At 44.1% G+C, this 23654-nt stretch overlaps 1 protein-coding gene across 3 annotated transcripts in view; it reads left to right on the top strand.

The window, feature by feature from the left end:
• Nucleotides 1–23654, top strand: part of COL13A1 (collagen type XIII alpha 1 chain) — a 1024165-nt gene that overhangs the window by 87575 nt on the left and 912936 nt on the right. The gene's annotated exons all lie outside the window — the stretch shown is intronic.

The following is a 23654-nucleotide window of genomic DNA, read 5'->3' as shown; positions in this document are numbered from 1 at the left end:
AATTATTTTCACTAATAAAAGGCTGAAAACTGTTATATTTCTTTCTAAGTTACTTCATCTTCATTCATGTTAATACCTTGATGGAAAATAGTTCAGTAGAATGATTTTGTGAGTGTATAGAGGCCGAAATTAAGTTTATGCAACACCATTTTAAGTTAACAGCATTGAATATATGTATTAATCTCACCATAGGCCTGCTATTTGGCAGGCTTAACTAAATGGATTTTATCCAGTCAGTGGCTGAATATTACTGCTAAACAAATAGGGGTGAATTCTATATATGGCGCCGAAAAAAGCAATAAAGCAATCCTATTTGGCTGGTTAAACTAACTGGTTAATGCTGTATATCTGCACTTAACCGGTTATGTACTGACTCCGCCCATGGACCACCCACTGAATAACCAGTTTAGGAATTGGTGCTGATATTTGGCAGCACTATTCAGTTAAGTGCCCCTGAATATCAATGGTTAACTCTACACAGGCGATTTAATTGGGCTGGAGCCTCTCCTACTTGGTTAAATCACTTTGAATATTGACCTGTATATGATTAAACCATTTATCTGACTATAAAGAAAGTTGGAAATAGCGAGCGATGCTCAAAAGAAATGGGATGCAAATGAGCTGCTCGCAAAAACAGTGATCAGCTCAACCTGGTGGGGGAGCCCATTGGTCACCTGAGTATGCACAGAACAGCCAGTCGTTTAGCATGGCGCTACAGATGTCTTTCAAGATGTGTGTATGAAAAACAGTGTGTAGCTTTTTTTTTGCTGTTGTTTTCAAACTTTTTTTCTTTTATTGCTGCCACAGCTGCTCCTCTGGTGTAAGCAGCACTCGCTCTCCTGGGCCTGCAGCCAGACCTGCACAATCTGCACCTCGGCAGCAGTACAGCCAGGGAGCCAATGTTGACTTTGCAAGCAGGCAGGGAGGGGAAGCAAGGGAGAGCGAGGCGAAGGAGAAAACAAAGCAAGGGAGAGCGAGGTGAAGGAGAAAGCAAAGGGCTACATGCATGCATGCTTGGAGAGTAGGGGGGGCAGGCTCTAGGGATGCTACAGCTCTCCTCAGCCATCCAGGAAGCTGCAGCTAAGGATGGAATTTCAACTGTAATGGGAAGGAAATACTCTGAACACCTCTGAAACTTGCCCTGTGAAGCAGAGACCCTTTTGCCAGGCGGTGAGCCCTGCAGCCAGGAGGTCAGGATTCTGGTTGAAGTTATGCAGGCAGCAGTACCGACAGCTCCTGACCACCAGTAAATATTTCATCCTAAAAGTGGGTGGTCCTTTCTGTGCATCACTAGGAAAATGGCTGTGCATCACTCGGAATGCACATTTGAATAGTAATTAGCTCATTAAAATAACTTTGCATACAATTCTCGGAATTCTCAGGAAAAGAGCTCGCAGAGCCCCTTTCTGCATGTCTCGCTGAACTCTGTGCTCGCAAAACAGGCTAGAACCAGTATAAAAAGCATGCTGCTGGATCATTAAGTTTTGTGCATCTGGACCTTAACCAGTTAAGTGCCAGCCAGCTACACATACCAGATAATCAGTGCTGGTGCCCAGACATAGCCCAGCACTGAATCTCCAGGCATAAAGCTGGTGATGGGGAAAAAACGCTGACTGCCACCGGCTGAATATTTACCCCATAACTTCTGAAAATATAGGCAAATGATGTACTCACCACCTGATTATGAACACATAACTCACTCTGAATATCAGGCTGATAGATACATGTGTCTATGTATGATGCAAGGAAATACATAGAAAATTTGAATTAGAAACATAGAAACATGACGGCAGATAAAGGCCATATGACCCATCCAGTCTGCCCATCCTCTGTAACCCCTAATTCTTCCTGTTCCTAAGCGATCCCACATGCTTATCCCATGCCTTTTTAAATTCTGGAACAGTCCTAGACTCCACCACCTCCACCGGGAGGCCATTCCATGCCTCCACCACTCTTTCTGTGAAATAATACTTCCTTAGGTTACTCCTAAGCCTATTCCCTCTTAACTTTGTCATATGCCCCTTCATTCCTGAGCTCTCCTTCATTTGAAAAAGGCTCTCTTCCTGTACATAAATGCCCTTGAGATATTTAAATGTTTCTATCATGTCTCCTCTCTCCCTCCTCTCTTCCAGCATATACATGTTGAGGTTCATAAGCCTGTCCCTATACTTTTTGCATTCAAGACCGCTTACTAATTTCGTAGCCACCCTCTGGACCGACTCCATCCTGTTTATATCTTTCCTTAGGTGCGGTCTCCAGAACTGCACGCAGTATTCCAAATGAGGCCTCACCAGAGACTTATACAACGGCACTATCACCTCCTTTTTCCAGATTCTTCACTCAACGAGTAATTAAACTCTGGAATTCGTTGCCAGAGAATGTGGTAAAGGCGGTTAGCTTAGCAGAGTTTAGAAAAGGTTTGGATGGCTTCCTAAAGGAAAAGTCTATAGACCATTATTAAATTGGATTTGGGGAAAATCCACTATTTATGGGATAAGCAGTATAAAATGTATTGTACTTTTTTGGGATCTTGCCAGGTATTTGTGACCTGGATTGGCCACTGTTGGAAACAGGATGCTGGGCTTGATGGACCTTTGGTCTGTCCCAGTATGGCAATACTTATGTACTTAACAGATGGAAGTAGATTTAAAGTCTCCATGCTTGTAAACCAAGAGCTCAGCAAAATAGGCCTTGACTGGCTTCCACCTACAGAACTTTTCAAGTAACACTAGGTTTCAATCTACAGATGTTTTGCTAGTGCAGTACAAGCCTGGTCTGCCAAAAATAGGCGGAAATAGGAAAAAAATAGGAAAAAATAATCTTGCCTGTCCAAAAGTTATCTATTCTGTATAAGATGGAAGTCGGTCGGAGGTGTTCCAGAGGTGAGGCCCAAATTTGTGGTGGTGTTCAGAGGGGGACTGCACAAACAGCCTTCCTGTCTTTAAACCAAAGTTATTAATTTAATTTTAAGACAGTCTATTCAACTTTCTTAGCTATGCAGGACTACTGAATATCTAGTGTAAAGATCAGTATATAAATCATGCACCTATCTTTATATGGTGGTTGTGTCTTTGACTGTTGACCCTAATATTAATTTTTTCTCTGGAATGAATTTCAACAGACGTCTCTGGGTAAAATGCAGATTTGTTGATCCATTGAATGTAGAACTGTCAGAGATGTCAATGAGACTTCCTCCCCTCCCTTTCCTTGATTGCTTAGGAGCCAGGGAAGGTTCTTCCAACCATCTGGAGTCATGTAAATAATGACAGCACTTAGAGAGTATTCACAGGGCTCTGATTCCACCTGTTCCTGGTTACTCATTCCATCCAGCCTGCAGCTTCCTCTAGTGAGACATAGCCACAATTCCAAGGGTGCACAGACGGGTCTCTATGTTGTTCCAAATTTGGAGGCGGGAGAGGCTTCTTTCTGCAGCAAGTGGCACCTGTTGGTCATTATTAACTTCTTCAAGGGCAGAGAGATTATTTTGAAAATTCCTCCACAAATGGCCAGGGAGCTTAGAGATGATTATATTCCTCATACAAAACCACAGAGGCTGAGGGATCAACTATGCTAAACCCATATTGCAGTCCAACTGAGTTCTAGTTGGTGGGATGAGCCCTCAGAATATGTGGTTTCAAAGTGAAGAACAAACTGGATACTCTGACCTGCCTGGTAAAAAAACATAGATCTTCAAGATCATAGTTAGGTTCATTGTGACTAGGTGAAAGCTAGCTTGTTGCAGTTTTGCTCTTTTTCCATTTAATTTGCTTCAGATCTACATGGCTCGTTCTGTATCTGTATATACATACAAAACAGAGTGATTTCTTGTTTTGTAATTATGGGAATTAAATTAGCAATCACTGGTCGAATGCCACAGTTTAATTATAATGGGGGTTTGTAGATTAAGTAACAAGACAAAAGCAGGAAGCCCTCTACCAAAACAAAAACACCAAAAAAACCAAGGACAGTTCACTGAAACTAAAACACTGAAAATATAGCAGATATATCGCACAGAAGGTCTCACCATACTATAAATATTCCTTAGGATAAAAGAGAATGAACAATATCTCATATAACCAGGAAACAAACCACTACTATACTGCTGCCAATCCTTGTACAATGCAATAGAAAACATCAAATATATGCTGACACCCCGGGGATATCAATGAACTCTCTTTTGCTTTGTTTGATATCAATGAGCTCTCTTTTGCTTTGTTTGGAGGCACGGACTTTAGGCTTTTGAATTTTTATACTGGCAATAAATGCCAAGAAATTTTGTCCTTAACACAAAGCAGTCTTCCTTCCCCTCTCTATCTCTTGCCTCCATGGCTTGAGCAGTCTCACTGGAATTAATTGGTTAGCAGGTTTTTGTTTCTAAATTGTAGTAAGACGCCAGCAGCATGCAGTAGTGTACATTCTGAATGCACGTTCTTGCAGCATATTTAGGGGGCTGTTTACTTAGGCAGGGGTGGGAAACCTTGAACCTCATGGGCCAGTTGGGTTTTCACAATTTCCCCAATAAATATGCATGAGATCTATTTGCATACAATATAGGTAGTGCATGTAAATACATTATATACGTATTCATTGGGGAAATCCTGAAAAAACGACTGGGTTGCGGCCCTCGAGGACCAAGGTTGCCCGACCCTGTACTAAGAACCCCTTTCTAAAGGGCGTTAAAATCTGGGTTTAGCGCACTGGGACTCTCCTGTGCACAAAGCCCATATTTATTTATTTATGGCATTTGTACCCCACATTATCCCAAACAAGTTCAGGTTCAATGTGGCTTAAATCAAACTTTTAAAGCAAATCAGTAAGAGAACTATAATGAAAATATAAAACAATAATAGGTATATATAACATTACCACTGCTGGTTTGGGAGTTGAAAAAGTGTGGGAGGCTAGCAGGCTTCAAAGTGAACAATGTGGTTTGTAGCCTTGAGGCCACCATGAATGCAGCCAGAAAAGTGGAAAAACAGGGAAAGTCCTCTGTTCAAGTTTAGGCACTTTTAAGTGGGTCACTTTAAAAGGGGGTTTGACTGTATTTCCCAGCAGGAAGTAGGGCTGGAATTGGAAGGAACATGTGCTTGAGGGTGGAGAAAGCCAGACTACGTTTCCCAGCAGGCAATAGGGCTGAAGTTGGGAAAGAGCAGGTGCTTGAGGAACCTGGAAGAAGGGCCAGTGAGCAAGCTCCCAGGTGCCTAACTCATGCTATGAAAGGAAATTAAAAGAAGGTTTTCTCTTTTAAACGAGACACAGCCAGGGCATACGACATATGGAGAAAAGAGGAAGGATTTCCTTAAGAGAGTGGATGATTAACCACTGTAGCAAGTACAGCTGTAAAGAATATCATATTTTACTATTCGGCTGAATATAAATAATTAAAATATTATTCAGCCGAATACGAATAGTGGGCATTGAACTTTAATATAAGAAATAATAAAAGAAGCAACGTGAAATCAGAGATCAAGTGTTTATTTCAGTAGGGTTTAGCACAGTAGAAACTCGGATTATTTATATTTGAATTTAAATCACTATTTAGCCGAATATGAATAATGAATATTCGTCCAGCACTAGTAGCAAGGTTCCTTCTCCTTGCTTGTTCAACATGGTCCTTTTTAAAGACATTTTCCTTTTTTTTTTTCTTGGAGGCCGTGTGCTTATGATGCACACTCAGCACTGTAAAATTAATGCAGAACACTTACCACCTGCGTTATCCAGTTAGCATCTGCAGGGCCGTGCTGATGCAGTAAGCGAGGTAAGCGCTTGCCTTCGAGGGGCGCCACTGCCCCGCATCCCTCTGCTCACTTGCAAAATCTTTCATCTGAACTTGTGATTCTCCACTGCCCTCCCCTTTTCATGCAAAGGAGCAGTATTAATTGAGGCAGGCACGCTCTTCAAGTTATGTGATAATACAACCAGATTGCTATTTATGCTTCAGTTTGGGGCTAGCTCCTCAGTCAGGGTGAGTTTCAGAGCTTGACACAGCATTCAAATTAAAGAGAACCTGAAATTTTAAAAGTGCTAAAAATAAGTTTTAAAAGTATTTGCCTTAAATCTAATTGCAGAATTCAGGTGCTGGGAGTCTGTACTTGGTTGTCATATGCTCAGATTTGTTTAAATCATATGCAAATTAGTCCGGTGTTTTTCACTAAACATTCCCATGAGTGTCTGCATGTTAATCTGCATTCAAATAGAGCTCTCTGATTGGATGATCAGCTTCTGTTAAGAAATCCTACATGCCTGTCCCATGCTTCTTAAATTCAGACACAGTCCTTGTCTCTACAACCTCCACCAGGAGGCCATTCCACGTGTCTACCTCATACAATCACCCCCAAATCCCGCTCCTCTTTTGCGCTCTCTCAGGTTTCTGCCACTCAAATACATGACTCTGCATTTTTTTAGCATTAAATCTTAGCTGGCAAACTCTGGACCGTTCTTCAAGCTTTGCTAGGTCCCGCCTCGCGTTATCCACTCTATCAGAGGTGTCTACCCTATTTCAGATTTTGGTGTCATCCATAAAGATGGAAACCTGGCATTCTTCTTCCTGCATTGTGCTTGCCATAGTTTTCTGCAGCAGTTCTCTGCATGGGGTGGAACAGCTAGTAGCCTCATTATCATCCATTTCTATAGAATGTGTACTGGTGTCTAACTCGGGGGTTTGCACAGGATTAGCTTTGGTGGAAATGCCTTTTCTGCATCGTGTGCCCAGAAAACTGAGCGCAGACATGCCAATCACATCAGTCAGGGGTTCTTGCTCAGCTATGAATCTGCACCTCTAGCTAGCAGTCACATCGATGACAGTTTGACAGGGTTGTCAGGATTGTAAACTCTGAAAGGTGTACCAGAGGGAAATGAACAGTTCACAACAATTTCCCACTGTCAAGTAGATTTGTGTCCATTAGAAAAGAAATTAAAACTGGCCAGCTTTTCATCCAAAGTAAATGCTTCTCCTAATAATACAAACATGACAAATCAACTTAGGAAAAGGAGAGCCCCAGAAACACAGCTAGAAAAATAATCTAGTATACAGTTCTAGAAACATACATCTTTTAATAATAATAGCTGTAAGCAACTTGGTGACACTTAAAACACATCCTCTGGTCTTTTTGTTGCACAAGGTACAGGAAACAGATGATAACTCCTGGGTCCTTCTCCAGGTGGTGAATTTCTCCTGTTTTCACTGTGCATTAATTAGAACAATTCAGAGACGGGAAACCGCCAAGGATATAAATATTTACAATTGTGTCAGAAGCATCCAGAGGCATGCTAACACTGCCAGAGCAGCTAAAACAGTTAATTTTGCATTTGATATGGTTCAATTTTCATAGAGAGTCAGAGGAGCATGATATTTTACCAGCGTGAAGAAATACTATGTAGGCTGCCATCTTCTGCCACACTCTTATTGGAAGGACCCCATGTCACTACTGCATCAAGTACTGGCATTTCAAGTGAACTGCTGTGAGCAGGTTACCCTTCTAGGCAGGTGAAGGTGGAGGGTAAAAAATATGAAAATCATTGTCTCAAACAACGGTCAGTCTGGAAATGCCCTCAGAATTTTGGTGCTAAATATTCTATATACGCCCCTATTGAAGGCTTTTTGTCAACAAATACATACCTATGCCACTTGCTTTCAAAGGTGTGACTTATGAGTTCTGCATGTGTGTGTGAGATACCCAGCGTGGGGGTTTAGGCATGACCAGTGAAATAATACAGCCAGACAAATGGATGAAACATAAAGTTAAGCATTTATTTATTCTTGGGCCTGTTCCTTCACAGGGCCCGAGATATAGGGTGAGGAAACCCTCTGCAGTCCAGCAACAGAATCTTTGGCATGCCTCTGGCAGCAGGCCAAACACAGTCCCCAGCTGTCTGGATTGCCATGTCCCAAACACAACCTACAAGTTTCCGGGTTCCTCCCCAGGATCCAGGTCTGGCTCCAGAAAGCCAATTCAAAAAGTAACAATGGCTTATTGAAAGGGGGCTTCAGCAGCACACAATGGGGATTCACCTCTTTCTTCCCTAGGCTCTCCTAACTTCTGCCTGGCCCTGTCTTTTGAACTTCCCAATAGTGTCTCCACCCCTCCCGGCCTACTTCCTTCTAGGGCAGGATCTGCACTCTTAAGGTGGCCCAGGCTAACTAGAGAGAAACTTCTCTTAAGGGTGATGGGCAGTGTCCTATACACCCCATCACAGTGTGCATTTCTTTATTCTTTTGGACATATATACTGTACCACTTAGACTGGCACATAGTGCTAAACGGTTTACAAACTAAAAGTTACAAATAACACAGAATTTGAGAAAAGGAACTACAATGTCAAAATACGAAACTAGGGAAAAGAAGACCTCGCAGACATATCAAACAAACCAGGGAGAAAACAGTAGGTAACTAAGAGAAAGGAAAGGGTAAACATAGGAGTGAAAAACAAGGGTGAAAAATAAGTCACAGAACCCCTGATATAATCACTGATAAAGCCTGCCTACACAACCAAGTTTTTATTGCTGCTTTAAATTTGGGAAGCGACAATTCTCCACGAATCTCGAGAGGGAGATTATTCCACATAGCGGGGGCTAGAAAGCAAAAAGCACAATGCTGAGTACATTTGTGCTTAGCCGCGTTAGGACCGGGAAGTACCAGTCGATAATTGTTAATTGAATGAAGTAACCGCTGAGGAGAGAAAGGTATTGTTACAGAGGATAAATAAGTTGGGGATCCCAGACGGAAAGCCTTAAATGTCAGTAGGATAACTTTATATTGTATCCGGTAACACACAGTATTACAGTAATCAAATTTAGAAATTAAAAGAAAGAAAACTAAGGCATGAAAAGAATCGTGACACAAATATTTCCGTACACTACACAACTGTCTCAGCACAAAGAAGCCGGATTTGAGTAGAGAAGAGATATGTGGAGTAATAGAGGTACAAGGGGAAAAACTCTTTCAATTTCTATTTTTTTTTTTAATATCTTTCATTTTGCTTGTATTACAATGAATGCCTCCCTTCTCTGTGCTCACTGGCTAAAATATAAACAACATGATATATTTATTTATTTATTTATTTATATCCCACATTTTCCCACCTATTTGCAGGCTCAATGTGGCTTACATTATGCCGTGATGGTGATCGCCATTTCCGGTTACAGAATTTTAAATGGTAATACATTTAGGTGTATACATACATGGTAAAGAGGAATACATTGTGGTATTGCATATCAATGATTTTGCATCAAGGTGCATACATATTTGGTACAGAGGATTGCATTATGGCATTGTATAGAGGTTTCTAAATGATAAAATGAGTTGTAGCATAAGTTAAACAGTCAAGTGACAAGAGTTCGGCCTTGTCTAGTTCGTGTAAAGTCTATTTATTTTGTATTTAAGATGGAACATTATGGTAAGCCTTCTTGAACAGGTTTGTTTTCAGTAGTCTACGGAAGATTGTTAGGTCATGTATTGATTTTATGGCCTTCGGTAATGCATTCCATAGTTGCGTGCATACGTAGGAGAAGCTGGATGCGTATGTGGATTTATATTTCAGTCCTTTGCAACTGGGGTAGTGGAGATTGAGGAATGTTCATGATGATCTTTTTGTGTTCCTAGTAGGCAAGTCTATGAGGTCTGACATATAGGTCGGGGCTTCCCCGTGTACGATTTTGTGGACCAGGGTGCAAACTTTGAACGCAATTCATTCTCTTAAAGGGAGCCAGTGTAGTTTTTCTCTTAGGGGTTTGGCGCTTTCGTATTTTGCTTTCCCAAATATGAGTCTGGCTGCTGTGTTTTAGGCTGTCTGAAGCTTCTTAATGACTTGTTCTTTGCATCCGGCATAGATGGCATTGCAATAATCCAGATGACTCAACACCATCGATTGTACCAGGCTATGGAATATTTCCCTTGGGAAGAAAGGTTTGATCCTTTTAAGTTTCCACATTGAGTAGAACATTTTCTTTGCAGTATTTTTCGCATGGTCTTCGAGTGTTAGATTTCGGTCGATTATGACTCCCAGAATTTTCAGACTGTCTGAGACCGGGAGGGTGTAGTCTGGGGTGTTTATGGTGCTTGGTTTGTTTGTGTTATATTGTGAGGACAGAATAAGACATTGTGTTTTTTCTGCGTTTAGCTTTAGTTGGAATGCATCCGCCCATGAATTCATTATTTGGAGGCTGTGTTTAATTTCATTTGTGATTTCTGTTAGATCGTGTTTGAACGGGATATATATCGTGACATCGCCTGCGTAGATGTACGGGTTGAGTCCTTGGTTGGATAGCGATTTGGCTACTGGTGTCATCATTAAGTTAAAAAGAGTTGGTGAAAGCGGTGATCCTTGTGGTACTCCACATTCAGGTTTCCATGGGGTTTCCTCTCCACCCCTCCCCACAACCATTTGGTGCCTACCAGCTGCCACCCCTCTCCTTCCTCCAGTATCTCTCTGTGCCTGTGTTCACCTCCCGCCGCTCCCTCCGGCAGCGAAGAAATCAATCCCGCAGACGTGCCTGGAACTGCGAAATGATCAATTGGTCCTACCAAAGGTGTTGCAAGTGCCATGAAGCAGGCATGTTGCTTATCCCTCCTCTTAGGCATAGGAATAAAAAGGAAATATTTTCAGAAACAAAGTAAAGGTAGGCATGGAGCAGCTGTGCGCTAATCAGAAAACGCAGGACCACCTCTCAGCGTTTTGTACTGTGGTTCAGGTTGGCTTCATGCAAATATTACCACACTTTCTTAAGGGGGCAACACCCCCTCACCCCTCCCAAATTACGCCCATGGGTGGCACTTAACAAGTCTCTGCTCGATAGACTACAAATGCATGTTGTGCCTCTGGAAGATTTCATCAGTAGTATTTGAACTAAGTGTCCCTGCAACCTTTAACTATTTGCTTGCTATCAGCTGTAGCTGCTCCTAGAATCTGAATCGGAAAAGCTTATGACCTAGGAGACAGCTCCAGGGCATCAAGGACAATGTAAACTAGTCCTTCTTTTACTCTCTCTGCATGCAATGAGGGTAAAAGCAGAACTGGCTCAGCTTGTCTTTGAGTGACCTGGATCCATCAGGTAGATTTGCTTTTTATAGCATTAATTTGATCCCAGCTGTGCTCCTTGCCAGGCTATAGCAGCAAGTGGCATTTCTTGTGATTTTACTTATGGTGTATATACTGGTGTTTTAAGGCCATATAATATCCATGTTTTGTATATATGCCCAAGGTAAAGTATTCTGCTGATATTTGGTTTCTGTGTAGAATTTATTCTGTTTTCTCACTGTTATCCCAGGGACTGGTATACTATTTGCAATGCTGCCTTTTTTTATATGTTGCACTGCTGGTAACAGGGATGTGGCTAGTGAGGGGGTGTGGCTACTATAGGGGTGGAGCCATGGATAGTCATCCAACTCCCTAAGGTTGGTCCAGTATGATTGCCTATTTTACACAAAGGACAAAGTTGTTTTGTTTTGTTTTTTTAATGCTTTCAGCAGCCATCTAAAATGAGGTAATCTTTTTCTGGTCAAAGTTCCCTGGGAAGACACACAGGTCTGTATTTAAGATTTTGGCACCCATAGGAATGACTGGAGAGAGATAGGAAGGGGAAGTTTCTTCCCCAGAGATCCTTAAGCACAGTCCTAAAGCAAGTGGAATCAGCTCCTGTTTAGATCAGGTATATGTTGCTTCTGCCTATTTTTAAACCTTTTAGGGCCCTGTTTACAAAGGCGCATTAGCATTTTTAGCATGCGCTGTATAGACACCTGTAGGAATATTATGGGCATCTACACAGTTAGCATGCACTAATTTTTAGCATGCACTAAAAATGCTAGCATGCCTTTATAAACAGGACCCTTAATTTGTAAACTGCTCAGTGTAAACACTTCCCCCGTCACTTGGCTGTGCTTCGACTTTCCCAGTCTTAGGCCCAACTCCACACCAGGTTTACTAGGTAACTCTGGATTCTAGGCAGTTCAAACAATATCAAACCAGTCAGAAATTTCCTGTATTTAATTAGGAACAGTCTCTTCCCTGGGGCTATATGCCTCCCCGGGCTTAGTACATAGCTCCAGCACTCTTGTAGTTTCAACTCAGCAACAAAAAGAAAAACAGAAAACAAGCTCTTTTCCCACAGGTATTAACCCAGCCCTGAGTCCCACAGTCCAAATCCTTTCCTCCCCGAGTTCATCAAGTCCACTAATCCTTGGCCAAAAGTTCCAGCACTTTCCCCAGCAAAAAGGTTCCCAAAGTCCATTCAGCAAAAAGCCCCAAAGTTCTTTCACCCAAAAGTTCCCCAAAGTTAATTCAGCCAAAAAGGTTCTGCTGCACGCTTCACACTCACCCTAGCTAACCCTCACCTCAGAGCAACCTGAGGAAAGGGGACCCCCTCCCATTCATACCAGCCATTAACTCCTGGTATCCTCCCCAAGGGTCATGCTTGAGCCCAGGGCCAGGTGGAATCTACTTCCCCAGGGAACCCGCTCAGATACTTCTCTGGGCTTTTCTCTCAATGAATTGAATTAACCGGTTCATCAAGGTTGCTAAGAGGCCCTGAGACTGCCCCTTTTCCACCCAGGCTAAGGCAGAAATATCCATGGGCTCTACCTGCATTCCTTCACCAACATCCTCAGGCATCTATTCCATAGGCTCTATCTGTCTCCCCCCTCTCCCCAGCTGCTCCCAATCTTTATCATGAGCCTGCTCAAAAACCTCCTCCTCCCCCCTGGGAACCTGGGAGTTGTAGTCTGGTTCACCTTCTCTAAGGGAGTCCAGTGGCTTCCTCTGGGAGTCAGGGGCATTGCAGCGCTGGTTAGCCTTTCTAGAGGGCTCAGGTGATCCTTCCTGAGGATGCTGGGATCGGTAGTCCCTACATTGTTCCCACTCACGCCTGCCTGTCCAGTGTCCCGGTCCGGAGTTTCGGCTCCTGGATCTGCCTAACCCCTCACAGGTGTCACATCAGCTAAGTTACGTTTACGAGTAGTATACCAGATAAGCCTAAAGCTACATAGGGCAGCTGAAATTGTGCAGTTTGGGTGCCTGCATAGATTTTCAGAGCCTCTATGAACAGCAGTATGACTTTACTTTATGCCTGACATCTAATGGCTTGATGTTATAAATAGAGGGAAGGAACAGTTTTAGTGGAGAGACTCCTCTGAGTAGAAAACCATGTCTCATATTTGAATAACTGTCCTGGGCTCTTGAGCCTCCCTGGCCTCCCACTATACACACAAAAGGAGAGCCGTTCAGGCCTAAAGTCTTTGCCATATAGACCTAGAAATCTACAGGCCTTATACTGTGCTACCACTGTGATTCAGAAGTATATAGGTGACAGATGCCACTTAAGCATCTGCCCTGTTGGGATTTTGAGGGAGCAATGGGAGGGTTAAATGACTTGCCCAGAGTCACATGGAGCTCCAGTGGGAATTGAACCTGGTTCCTTTGATTCTCAGTCCACTGCACTAACCATGAGGCAACTCCTTCACCCCACTACCAGGCTTAAGGAAGTCTACCATCCTAATCTACAGGGTTCCAGAAGATCCACATACTTCTCAGCTGATCCAGATCTAAGACCTGCATCAGAGCCTGAGCCTCTTTGCAGTGGGAAACCAGACTGAAGTGGAACTTATGGTGAACTATACTGATCTCCTGCTACCCCCCCCCCCCCCCCCCCCAGGTAGTAGGCTTATAGAGAGGAGAGTTAGACTTTCTTTGGGATTTGGAGTTAGGAGTATAAAACACCAAAGATATTGTAAATAATTTAATTGCTACTTTTTGTCTTTGCCTTCTGCCACATTGTTATATCACTTTTCCAAGGCACTGTTTTCAGTAAACATTGGTTTAAAACAACAGCCTTAAGTTGCTTGAATTATTGTGAAAGTGGAGAACAGAGAGGATGAGTGTGGAATGCTTTTTATGGCCACCCGGAGAATTCCGGTCCCGGCCCTTGTTGTCCCAGCCAATAAATATAGCTTTTGTAGGGGGTACTAGCAATAACCAGGCAAAGTCCTGCTATACCTAACTCTGAGCCTGAAGGCATTTCCACAAAAGAATAGTGACAAGATCTGGCCAGAATTCAGCTTTTTGTGCCCAGTATGCCAAGGGCTCTGTTACTATGACCTTGATGGACTCTAAAGGGTACCACCATATGGTTGAAGTTTGTGCAAGGTTTACCTTTTTGGGGGAAGGGAGGTTCAGTGCAGGTCTCTGCTGCCAACATTAAGGCACGTACATTTGGACCGCATTTCAATTGGTGCAAATGGCCATGCCTAAAGTTAGACGTGATTCCCAGGTGTAAGCGCTATTCTATAAACCATGCCTAACTTTAAGCGTGGCTTATAGAATAGCATTATTTTGGTGCTGTTTTTTTTTTTTTTTGTGCCATATATAGAATCCAGCCCTTAGTGCCCAAATAGCACTAACTGTAACAGTCACTCTGGTAGGTGCTAGTATTCTATAACTTATGCATGCAAATTGATGCCTAACTTCAGGTGACCTGCTATAGAATGAGTTTCCAATGCACACAAATTGATTTCATGCATATTCATTATGGATATCCTGAAATCCTGGTTGTGTTTAGGGATCCAGAATAGGTTTGGAAAGCCCTAGCTTTATACATCTGGCCCATATGCTATTCCACATACCTTCCTTTACAGAAATCTCTGCAAGCATATGGCATAGTTTGAGGATAATTTTATAACAGGTCACCACAATTCCTCAGGTGCTGCAAGAACACACTGCCGTTAAGTGGGTTTGCCCCCTGTGGAATCATGGGAGACAAGCCAGATCAGAGAGGTGACAGCTACCTATCACACATGTTGTCAGCACCCTCCACCCTCCTTTCCTAATGATCCCTTTCCAGTGAGATACTTGACCTAGAAATGGAACTTGGGTGCTCCACATGGCAGTACAACACTCTCTACTGAACCTGTGGGGGTGTCCTTTATTAACAATTGTTACATTGATAAAAGCGTGTAGCTTCGATTATTGCCAGAGCTAGTCTTACTAATATAATTCTGTGAAGTTTTCACTTTATGGTGGACTTTAGTGGGTGATGTTGATTTTCCTTTATGGTTGTTCTTAACTTTGTTTCTGTCTCATGTCACTTTTCTTTACAAGCATTGTAGCTTTGCTATTGTTTTATATTTACAATTTTCATAAACAACAAACAAACATACACACACACACAATTCTGCGACTCCATTATTCAGTTGTTGGTTCCATTCTCATACTTTGCACCCATCAGCATGATGTCTATATGGGATTGTGATGAGAGTCAGGAGAGGCACAAACGGATTTATTTATGAACCTTGATAATGACTGCTTTCTCCACATGAATGAAATAGAAATGAAAAAAGGAAGTACAGGTAATGTTTATTTTTCTCTGCCAGTAGAATAATCTACAATTTTCCTGCCACTTTTGCTTTCGGTGATTTTTTTTTCCAAGGTCACAGATCAGTTGGAGGTGACATGATTTGAGTCTTGCTTTCCAGGTTTCATGCTTCAAAGCACTGCAGAGTGACAGACTCTCCATTATCATGGAGAATAGGGATACTAAGAAGCATCAGGTCATCTAGGCAGGCTAAGCAAAACTCTACTTGCAATCAGACAAACAGGTGTAGAAGCCCACAGATGCAGTGTCATAATTTATATATTTATTTTTCTTTATTTATTAGGATTTATTTACCACCATTTTGAAGGAATTCACTCAAGGTGGTGTACAGTAAGAATAGATAAAACTTGAGCAATAGGCAGTTATAGCAGTAAACATATAGATGGGTAAGAAAGTAAGGTGACTGACTTGAAGAAAGTTGCACATGAGGTCAGTGAGATGGTTAAATATTATCTCAGCTAGAGTAGGAGTGGATAAACATGTCCTGCTGCAGTATATACAGCACGAGTCACTCCGTGTGTGTGTGTGTGTGTGTGTGTGTGTGTGTGAGACTAACAAGTTAGTTATTTCTTCCATTAAAGGCCTGGATGAAGAGCCAAGCCTTCACCTGCTTCCTGAATTAGAGATAGTCTTGTGTTAAGCGAAGTCTTTCAGGCAATACATTCCAGAGTGTGGGGGCTACTCCATAGAAGGCTCACTTGCAGGTATCACATCATGTAATGTCTTTTGGAGAGGGTGTGGTTAGTGAAAGTCCTTGGGAGGACCTTAGTGTCCTGGTGTGGGAGGGGGTGCTGGTTGGGAGGCGGGGATTGTGCTGGGCAGACTTATACATTCTGTGCCAGATTGGTCTTTTTCTGCCGTCATCTACTATTTTACTATGTTACTATGTTTGGCGGTGTGTGGAGGATCATCCTATTCTTCAGATACCCAGGGCCATTTCCTTTCAGGACCTTGAAGATCAGACATAGAGTTTTAAATTTAGCCCTGTATTGTACTGGTAGCCAATGAAGTTTTTGCAAAAATGGTGTGATGTGGTCACGTCGCTTGCAACCTTCTATGAGTCTTGCTGCTGCATTCTGAATCAACTGGAGCTGGTGCAGGCCCTTTGTAGTCAGGCCATTGTATAGTGCATTACAATAATGCAGTCTTGATGTTACCATGGCATGCACAACTGGGATAAGATTTACCTTCTCGATGTACGGAGAGAGGCAGCATAGCTGTCACAAATAGTAGAAGCAGCTCTTAAAGGTTGCTTGGATTTGGTAAAAATCGATTTGTAAAAATTGATATTCCAATGTGGACCCAACACGGGCTGTGTTTCGGTGCACAGCACCTGCGTCAAGGGTCAAATATGCTCTAATGTGAGGTGAATGCTATATGCAGCAATCAAATTTCTTCCTTATGAAATTGGAAGGTATTTTGTCTGTTTTGTGAAGTAGTTACTCGATGCATTGAAGTCATAAAGTCCTTAAGGAAGGGAGGGACTTCATGACTTCAATACATCGAGTAACTACTTCGCAAAACAGACAGATTACCTTCCTATTTCATAAGGAAGAAATTTGATTGCTGCATATAGCATTCATCTCACATTAGAGCATATTTGACTCCCTGATGCAGGCAGTGTGCGCTGAAACATGGCCCATGTCGGGTCCACATTGGAATATCGATTTTTACAATAAATAGAACTGTGTCCTGTTTCTGAAGGCTCCTGGTGCTTTTTGCTGTACTTTGGATTTTTTTTTTTTAACAGATGTTCCAACAAGCGTGCACCTGAGAAAAGTCTTTAAAATACCTAGGGACCACATTCACTAAAGAATTTTTCTTTGGGCAGAGAATGTAAAAAAAAAAAAAAATCCTCTCTAAAGAAGAGCCTATGACACTTAAAGTTTGCCTTTTCCAAGCTTTTTCCTCATAGACACAGAAGTAAAGTCTTTGTAAATTCAGCCCTTCATGCTTTTTGTGAAAAAGCCATTGAAAACTGAGGAACACCCTGTCTCTTTATGTAGCTAGACTATCTGGTTATGCCTTAATCCCTCCAGTGGTCATTTGGGCACCTTTTGGTCACTTAGTTGTGACTGAAACAGGCCTAACCAAAAATGTTTTAATTTTGACCCTAGGCATTTTAATTTTGTTCCATAATTGCAGAAAAATGTCTAATCTCTTGGTGCAACCCATGTCCTACCCAGGTCCCACCCAAACATGCCCCCAACATGCACCTTTGAAATTTGAATGAACTGTGTAATAAAATGTCTAAAATTGGGGTGTTGAAAATCGCAACTTGGGCGTTATTGAGAGAAAAACGTTCTTCTGCCACCTTATGATTTTTTTTGAACTTTTTTTGTTTTGACAATGAGCCCCAAAGTTTCTCCCTACTAACATTACCTCACTAGTAGGATCCCTCCCTTTTTTCTGGAAACTGCGTCAGACCTGCCAAGTCTCTCACATTGATGGGCCGATGGTCAGAAGCAAACGCAGGCGCTAGAGGTTGTTAGCGCCATACTAGCACCTGCGTTTGATACTGCCCCATGATCAGAGCCCCCGAGCGCATGAAACAACGCGCTTGTGGGCTCTGAACGCAACTATCATGCAAGTGCATGCAAAACAGACTGCTAAAACCTGTTGTTTCTTCTATAACATCACCAAAATTCGCCCTTTCCTTTCTGAGTATGCAATCAGAACCCTCATCCACACTCTTATCACCTCTCGCTTAGACTACTGCAACTTACTTCTCACAGGTCTCCCACTGAGCCATCTCTGTCCTCTTCAATCTGTTCAAATTCTGCTGCATGACTAATATCCCACCAGTGTCGTTATGCTCATATTAGCCCTCTCCTCAAGTCACTTCATTGGCTCCCTATCAATTTCCGCATTCAGTTCAAACTCCTCTTACTGACTTACAAATGCATTCACTCTGCAGCTCCTCAGTACCTCTCCACTCTCATCTCTCCCTACACTCCTCCCCGAGAACTCCGCTCACGGGGCAAATCTCTCTTATCTGCACCCTTCTCCTCCACCGCTAACTCCAGACTCTGTTCCTTCTATCTTGCTGCACCGTATGCCTGGAACAGACTTCCTGAGCCGGTACGCCAAGCCTCATCTCTGGCCATCTTCAAATCTAGGCTAAAAACCCACCTCTTCGATGCTGCTTTTAACTCCTAAACCTTCAACTGTCCTCTATCCCTGATATGTCCTGTCTGTCCTAACCCTTATCCCTTACTTGTCCTGTCTGTCTGTCTGTCTGTCATAATTAGATTGTAAGCTCTATTGAGCAGGGACTGTCTCTCCATGTTCAAGTGTGAAGCGCTGCATACGTCCGGTAGCGCTATAGAAATGATAAGTAGTAGTAGTCTTAGCAAATGCATGGTAAACCTATTCATCCCCAATGATCAGCGACCAGCACGCCAAAGATTGGCACGCTGGCCGAGGCAAACCCTACGCCAGCTCGAAGCTGGCATTAGGGTTTGCAGACCATTGGGGAGGAATGGTGAGCCCTGTCCAGCATGTATTTGCATGCAAGCTGGCCCCCATTCCCCTCAGTGCAGCATCCCCGGCAGAACCCCTCCCCCCCAGCAACAGGGGACTGGAGATCCGGTAGATCTCTGGGCCCCGACCCCCGCAACCCAGGTTAAGGGGGGACTGGAGATCCGGTGAGTCTCCAGCCCCCCCTAACACCTCCCAGCATTTCGCCGATGTCCCTAGTGGCCCAGTGGGCTACAGGTAAATTTTCCCCCCACCTGGTGGTCTAGCGGCCTTTCCCCACCTGTAGGGACCTGTAGTAGGAGGAGGGAGGTGGCCTCTCTCCTCTTCCATTGGCGCCGCCTGCAAAATGGCAGTGCCCAGCCCTGCCCAGTTGGGGTGGCAGCTTGTTGATGAGTTGTGCTGGGGGAAGGGGGGCAGCCAGGAGGCAGAGGGGTTGTGGCTGGGCAGAGTGGGGCAGGACTGGGGGTATGTCCTAAAAAAGACTTCTGATGTTCACCTAGAGGCGAACCTTAGAGACTCTACATATGCTTGCCACATAATTGCATAATTACCTGAGGGACCCATCCTTGATTCCTGCAATTTTTGCAAGAGTTCCTTTCCATAGCTTAAAGCAAGGAGTTTTAATAGAGAAGAGATGAAGTGATGTCAGAATGCTGAAACCAATTAGGTCAGTTTAAGTTTCCCCATCCCAGTGCAGCTGTCATCCCTGTTCACTCAAAACAAAGCAAGCAAACCTATGAGCTGCTGCATCCACCTTGTTGTTCTTTATTGTTGGTAGCATTTTTATTTAATCTCACTTATATTTTCAAACATGCCAGCTTGTGCAGCATACGAATGTACACAGATACAGTATAATAATGGAATAACTTTTCATAGGTAGAGTAGTAGTTTGTTATAAATCTTAATCAGTGGTCAGTTGGAGGGTCTGGTTACAGGGACACCCAAGCACGTGTTATATTCGTGCAGAGATTTTTTTCTCCTGGTAATGAGCCACTTAAACAAACATCATATTATGAGAATCAGGTGCTCAACATTCAGAGTTTCTATTTATTTATTTATGACATTTATATCCCACATTTAACATGTATTAGGCTGAAACCAGGGAGTATTTGAAAGCTTTTTTTTTTCCCTGTGTCTAGATCAAAAGAGAAAGATGGTTTGTGGGAGCTTGCTCCTTCTGTTTTGAAGAATGCAGTGATATATTATAAAAATGCACTTAATATTGTTTATTACTATTATTTACTACTGATTGATATACAGCAGAATTTAACCAAGTCAACTTCATGCTTTCTAATACAATTTTTAATAGCATTTTCTCAGTTATTACCCAAATACAAATAAAATTATAATGTTAATTATACGACCGTGTCTGCCTCTTATGGTAGGTAGGATAACCTGGTCTTGGAGTTACCCAGCGGCGTACCAAGGGCGGGGCGGTGGGGGCAGTCCGCCCCGGGTGCACGCCGCTGGAGGGATGTAGAGAGCGGCTGTGCGCCTGTTGGCTCCACTGGTTCCCTGCTCCCTCTGCCCCGGAACAGGTTACTTCCTGTTCCGGGGCAGAAGGAGCAGGGAGCCAGCGGAGCCGACAGGTGCGCGGCTGCTCTCTGCACCTCTCCAGTGACGTGCACCCGGGGGGAGGGGGTTTGATGCGCCGGGGGGGGGGGTGTCGTGCTGCATCTGGGGGGGGGGTGTGCATCGGCGATCCGCCCTGGGTGGCAGCCGACCTAGGATCGTCACTGGAGTTACCCAAGGCAGTCAGGTTTGTCAGGATATTGAAAATGAATATTCATGAGAGAGATCTGCATACAGTGGAGGCAGTGCTTGTTATGAAATGCTTTAAGTCCTACTGATCTGTACATCTGCTGTGTTATTTTGGTGGGTAGAAACAGGTGGGCTTATAGGGAGAGAGGGGAGTACAGGAGGGGAAGGGTTCTTGGGGTATGTTCTCTGTAAAAGTTTTTATTGTGCCATAATAGTTTACTGTTTTTTCTTCTTCTTTATGAAGCTTATCAACCAACGTGTTTTGCTTTTAATAAAGATGATTAAAACATAAAAAATAAGTTTTGGATGTTACTGAATTCTATTATTCTGTCTCACTGTATTTCCAGTTTTGGTACAGTATAAGCAGTGCTTTTTTTGTAGAAAAAAAGGTGCCGGTACTCATTGTGGGCGGGGTCACCACACATGGCACCGCCCCTATTATAGCCACACCCACATTAGCCAAACCCCTTATACCAGCCATGGCGCATATAAACAGACATCATTGAAAATATTATACTAGTATAGGAGAAAAAATAATGTGATTTTTTTTCATTATAAATAATTTCTGTAAGCTCTTACAGCTCCAGTATACCCAGTGCAAAATAAGACAAATTCCAAACACTAAAAAATGAAAATAAAATGATTTTTTTCTACCTTTGTTGTCTGGTGACTTTGTTTTTCTATCCATATTGGTCCCAGTCTCTGATTCTGCTGCTCTCTATCTGTTCTCTTAACTCCGTTTCCAGGGTTTCCTTTCCATTTATTTCTTTACTTTCCTCCTTTCTTCTTCTTTTGTTGCCCTGCATCCATAAGTAAAAGCTGGGTCCTCCTCCATGGAATTGACTGGAGGAGGTATAACATGGATCCAGCTTTTGCCTATTTTCTCCATCCAAGTGCAGTTTTTCTCCTCTTCCCTTTCCCTCATCTCCATCCATGCGCATCTTTTTTTTTCTTTCCTCCCCTCCATTCATGTCCAGCACTTCTCCTCTCTCTTCCCCTCCATCCATGTCCAGCATTTCTCATCTCTCTTCCCTCCTCTATATCCATATAAAGCAATAATTCTCTCTCCCCTCTCCTCCATCCAAGTCAGCATTTCTCCTCTCTCCTAGCCAACTCCTCCATCCATGTCCAGCAATTCTTCTCTATCTCCTGCTCTCCTCTCCATCCATTTCTAGCATTTCTCCTCTCTCTCCTCTCATCCATGTCCAGCAATTCTCTCTTCCCTGTCCAGCGATTCTCCTCTCTCCCCTCCATGTCCAGCAATTCTCTCTTCCCTGTCCTCCCCTCCCCGTCCAGCGATTCTCCTCTCTCCCCTCCATGTCCAGCAATTCTATCTTCCCTGCCCTCCCCTCCATGATCAGCAATTATCTCATCCCTGCCCTCCCATCAATGTCCAGCAATTCTTTCTCCCTTGCCCTTCCATCCCATGTCCAGCAATTCTCTCTCCCCTGCCCTTCCCTCCCATGTCCAGCAATTCTCCCATCCCATGTCCAGCAATTCTCTCTCCCTTGCCCTTCCCTCCCATCCCATCCTATGTCCAGCAATTCTCTCCCTTGCCCTTCCCTCCCATCCCATGTCCAGCAATTCTCTCTCCCCTGCCCTTCCCTCCCATGTCCAGCAATTCTCTCTCCCCTGCCCTTCCCATGTCCAGCAATTCTCTCTCCCTTGCCCTTCCCTCCCAGCCCATCCAATGTCCAGCAATTCTCTCTCCCCTGCCCTTCCCATGTCCAGCAATTCTCTCTCCCCTGCCCTTCCCTCCCATCCCATGTCCAATTCTCTCTCCCCTGCCCTTCCCATGTCCAGCAATTCTCTCTCCCTTGCCCTTCCCTCCCATCCCATGTGCAGCAATTCTCTCTCCCCTGCCCTTCCCATGTCCAGCAATTCTCTCTCCCCTGCCCTTCCCTCCCATCCCATTGATTTCCAGCAATTCTCTCTCCCCTGCCCTTCCCTCCCATCCCATTGATTTCCAGCAATTCTCTCTCCCCTGCCCTTCCCTCCCATCCCATGTCCAGCAATTCTCTCTCCCCTGCCCTTCCCTCCCATCCCATTGATTTCCAGCAATTCTCTCTCCCCTGCCCTTCCCTCCCATCCCATGTCCAATTCTCTCTCCCCTGCCCTTCCCATGTCCAGCAATTCTCTCTCCCCTGCCCTTCCCTCCCATCCCATTGATTTCCAGCAATTCTCTCTCCCCTGCCCTTCCCTCCCATCCCATGTCCAGCAATTCTCTCTCCCCTGCCCTTCCCTCCCATCCCATTGATTTCCAGCAATTCTCTCTCCCCTGCCCTTCCCTCCCATCCCATGTCCAGCAATTCTCTCTCCCCTGCCCTTCCCTCCCATCCCATGTCCAATTCTCTCTCCCCTGCCCTTCCCATGTCCAGCAATTCTCTCTCCCCTGCCCTTCCCTCCCATCCCATTGATTTCCAGCAATTCTCTCTCCCCTGCCCTTCCCTCCCATGTCCAGCAATTCTCTCTCCCCTGCCCTTCCCTCCCATGTCCAATTCTCTCTCCCCTGCCCTTCCCATGTCCAGCAATTCTCTCTCCCTTGCCCTTCCCTCCCATCCCATGTCCAGCAATTCTCTCTCCCCTGCCCTTCCCTCCCATCCCATGTCCAATTCTCTCTCCCCTGCCCTTCCCATGTCCAGCAATTCTCTCTCCCCTGCCCTTCCCTCCCATTGATTTCCAGCAATTCTCTCTCCCCTGCCCTTCCCTCCCATGCCATGTCCAGCAATTCTCTCTCCCCTGCCCTTCCCTCCCATCCCATGTCCAATTCTCTCTCCCCTGCCCTTCCCATGTCCAGCAATTCTCTCTCTTGCCCTTCCCTCCCATCCCATGTCCAGCAATTCTCTCTCCCCTGCACTTCCCTCCCATCCCATGTCCAGCAATTCTCTCTCCCCTGCCCTTCCCTCCCATTATTTCCAGCGATTCTCCACCTCTCCCCTGCCCTCCCATCGACGTGCAGCGATTTTTCCGTCCCTCCCCTGCCCTCACCTCTCCCAATATCCAGCGATTCTTCGTCCCCCAGGGTCCTCCTTCACTGCCTGCCTGCCAGCCAG

Source organism: Microcaecilia unicolor, chromosome 5, assembly GCF_901765095.1.
Source record: "Microcaecilia unicolor chromosome 5, aMicUni1.1, whole genome shotgun sequence".
Classification (NCBI taxonomy): domain Eukaryota; kingdom Metazoa; phylum Chordata; class Amphibia; order Gymnophiona; family Siphonopidae; genus Microcaecilia; species Microcaecilia unicolor.
This window is presented reverse-complemented; position numbering and strand designations above follow the sequence as displayed.